Below are 3936 nucleotides of genomic sequence, written 5' to 3'. Positions count from 1 at the left end.
AACAGAAGCTCACGCAAATAAACAGATTTTGTTATTTACACTATGGCTACGTTTACATGAGACATTGTATTCAGATTAGTTCACTTAAATTCTGAATAGAGCGTAATACCGCTATGAAAATGTCATGTGAACACTTCACAATGCGAAATTAAATGAAAGATCAAAGTAAACTTGACGGAACCATGTAATTCTGAATTATTAATTTGGAATTGAAAACGTCATGTAAACGTAGCCATTTAAACCCTTGGCATATTTCCCAGTTACTGTACACGGGATATTCTATTCGTTCAACCCCTTAGCGCAGCACCTATGTTATAACTATACTGTCACCAACATTGTATAGGCTATGTCTTAATCTGTTACTTAAGGCTCTCAGCACTGTCTTAGCAATGTTGTTATGATGTAGTTGAGTAGTTTCAGCAAATAGTGAATAGGCCCACTGGCGACCCCATCTGCAATAAGAGGCTACGGAGGTCCACTGTACAAGATTTCCCTTTCCTACTTCAAACTTGTTGCCAAGGCTGAGATTTGACAATATGTCTCCCATCAAGCTCGCCAATGAGTGAGCGCAGCTGGGGGTGGGTCAGTTGGGGGGAAGCCCTGCCCTCAGCCCGTTCAAAGCTGACAGCGGTCTCGATATCCAAAATTGCCAATTTTATCATGTCATGGTGAGTACAAAACAATGAAATTGCGATTCACAGCAGCGGCCACAGCCACAGCAGCGTTCAGCAGCAGCAGCAGCGTTCAGCAGCGTTCAGCAGCGTTCAGCAGCAGCAGCAGCGTTCAGCAGCAGCGTTCAGCAGCAGCAGCGTTCAGCAGCAGCAGCAGCGTTCAGCAGCAGCAGCGTTCAGCAGCAGCGTTCAGCAGCAGCAGCAGCAGCGTTCAGCAGCAGCAGCGTTCAGCAGCGTTCAGCAGCAGCGTTCAGCAGCGTTCAGCAGCAGCAGCAGCGTTCAGCAGCGTTCAGCAGCAGCAGCGTTCAGCAGCGTTCAGCAGCAGCAGCGTTCAGCATCAGCGTTCAGCATCAGCATTCATCATCAGCGTTCAGCAGCGTTCAGGAGCAGTCTCCACAGCAGTGTTTAGCAGCAGCAGCAGCAGCATTCAGCAGCAGCAGCAGCGTTCAGCCGCAACGTTCAGCAGCAGCATTCATCATCAGCGTTCAGCAGCGTTCAGGAGCAGTCTCCACAGCAGTGTTTAGCAGCAGCAGCAGCAGCAGCAGCGTTCAGCAGCAGCAGCAGCAGCAGCAGCAGCAGCAGCAGTGTTCAGCAGCAGCAGCAGCAGCAGCAGCAGCAGCGTTCAGCAGCAGCAGCAGCGTTCAGCAGCAGCGTTCAGCAGCAGCAGCGTTCAGCAGCAGCAGCAGCAGCAGCAGCGTTCAGCAGCAGCAGCGTTCAGCAGCAGCAGCAGCGTTCAGCAGCAGCAGCGTTCAGCAGCAGCAGCGTTCAGCAGCAGCAGCAGCAGCAGCAGCGTTCAGCAGCAGCAGCAGCAGCAGCGTTCAGCAGCAGCAGCGTTCAGCAGCAGAAGCCTAAGCAGTGTTTAGCAGCAGCGTTCAGCAGCATTCAGGAGCAGCAGCAGTGTTTTGCAGCAGCGTTCAGCAGCAGCGTTCAGCAGCAGCGTTCAGCAGCAGCGTTCAGCAGCGTTCAGCAGCAGCAGCAGCGTTCAGCAGCAGCAGCGTTCAGCAGCAGCGTTCAGCAGCAGCAGCGTTCAGCAGCAGCAGCAGCGTTCAGCAGCAGCAGCGTTCAGCAGCAGCGTTCAGCAGCAGCATTCAGCAGCGTTCAGCAGCAGCGTTCAGCAGCGTTCAGCAGCAGCATTCAGCAGCGTTCAGCAGCAGCAGCAGCATTCAGCAGCGTTCAGCAGCAGCAGCAGCGTTCAGCAGCGTTCAGCAGCAGCAGCGTTCAGCAGCGTTCAGCAGCAGCAGCGTTCAGCATCAGCGTTCAGCATCAGCATTCATCATCAGCGTTCAGCAGCGTTCAGGAGCAGTCTCCACAGCAGTGTTTAGCAGCAGCAGCAGCAGCAGCAGCAGCATTCAGCAGCAGCAGCAGCGTTCAGCCGCAACGTTCAGCAGCAGCATTCATCATCAGCGTTCAGCAGCGTTCAGGAGCAGTCTCCACAGCAGTGTTTAGCAGCAGCAGCAGCAGCAGCAGCGTTCAGCAGCAGCAGCAGCAGTGTTCAGCATCAGCGTTCAGCAGCAGCAGCAGCAGCAGCAGCAGCAGCGTTCAGCAGCAGCAGCAGCGTTCAGCAGCAGCGTTCAGCAGCAGCAGCGTTCAGCAGCAGCAGCGTTCAGCAGCAGCAGCGTTCAGCAGCAGCAGCGTTCAGCAGCAGCAGCAGCGTTCAGCAGCAGCAGCGTTCAGCAGCAGCAGCGTTCAGCAGCAGCAGCAGCAGCAGCAGCGTTCAGCAGCAGCAGCAGCAGCGTTCAGCAGCAGCGTTCAGCAGCAGCAGCAGCAGCAGCAGCGTTCAGCAGCGTTCAGCAGCAGCAGCAGCGTTCAGCAGCGTTCAGCAGCAGCGTTCAGCAGCGTTCAGCAGCAGCGTTCAGCAGCAGCAGCAGCGTTCAGCAGCAGCGTTCAGCAGCAGCAGCGTTCAGCAGCAGCAGCGTTCAGCAGCGTTCAGCAGCAGCAGCAGCAGCGTTCAGCAGCAGCAGCAGCAGCAGCGTTCAGCAGCAGCAGCGTTCAGCAGCAGCAGCGTTCAGCAGCAGCGTTCAGCAGCAGCAGCGTTCAGCAGCAGCAGCGTTCAGCAGCGTTCAGCAGCAGCGTTCAGCAGCAGCGTTCAGCAGCAGCGTTCAGCAGCAGCAGCGTTCAGCAGCAGAAGCAGCAGCAGCAGTAGCAGCAGCAGCAGCGTTCAGCAGCAGCATTCTGAAGCAGTGGCCACAGCAGCGTTCAGCAGCAGCAGCGTTCAGCAGCAGCATTCTGAAGCAGTGGCCACAGCAGCGTTCAGCAGCAGCGTTCAGCAGCAGCGTTCAGCAGCAGCAGCGTTCAGCAGCTGACCTACTGTGACCTCTGACCCCTGCTCAGATGAACTGAACACTACACTAATTACACACACACGCAAGCAGCACAGGCAGAGCTGGGATAAGAGCTGAGAGAGAGAGAGAGAGAGAGAGAGAGAGAGAGAGAGAGAGAGAGAGAGAGAGAGAGAGAGCTATGGGACAGACTGCGGACTGAGGCAGAATAAGAGAGAGAGACAGAGGACAAACAAAGAGAGGGAGAGAGGAGAAAGAGAGAGAGAGGGAGAGAAAGACAATAAAGCGAGAAATTAAAAACAGACAAGAATATCAGAGAAGAGAGAGCGATAAATAGAAAGGAAGTGGTGAAAAAAGAGAGCGTGCGATAGACCCATTCTCCAAAGTGATCGTTTTAGGCTACCCAGGACGACGGCGTCATATAGCCAGGACAGGCCAACAATAAGCAAAGTTGGCGTTTACTGAGAAAAACATTGCTGTGTAGCTGGCCTCTGAGAGACAGAGCGAGAGGAGAGATAAATAGATAGAGAGATAGAGAGGGGTATTGAAGAGAGAGAGAGAGAGAGAGAGAAAAGGGGGAGGGGAATCCAGGCTGAGGCTCGTACTGCTGCATTGGACCCATCTTGTGACTCAGCAGTTTCCTGTGGGACAGGGCTGGACTGACCATCTGGCATAGTGGGCATTTCCCAGTGGGCCCTGCACCCTCATGGGCCCCTATTTTCAGGAATGTAATATACGTATATATAAATATATTTAACGCTAAGGCCTACTAGGTCCTTACTAAGGTTAAATTGGTAATAAATCCCTAATTGTGCATGAACAAGACATTTGCGAATACATGCCTAACAAATGTTTGATTTTGCTTTGTACATGCCTTACAAGTTACTTATACAGGCACATTGTATGTATTAGTGCTAATAGATGTATCCCTAAAATAAAGTGTTACCATATATATATATATACATACATGCATATATATATATATA

This window comes from Engraulis encrasicolus, chromosome 18 (genome assembly GCF_034702125.1).
Source record: "Engraulis encrasicolus isolate BLACKSEA-1 chromosome 18, IST_EnEncr_1.0, whole genome shotgun sequence".
NCBI classification, from domain to species: Eukaryota; Metazoa; Chordata; class Actinopteri; order Clupeiformes; family Engraulidae; genus Engraulis; species Engraulis encrasicolus.
Note: the sequence above shows the minus strand (reverse complement) of the source record.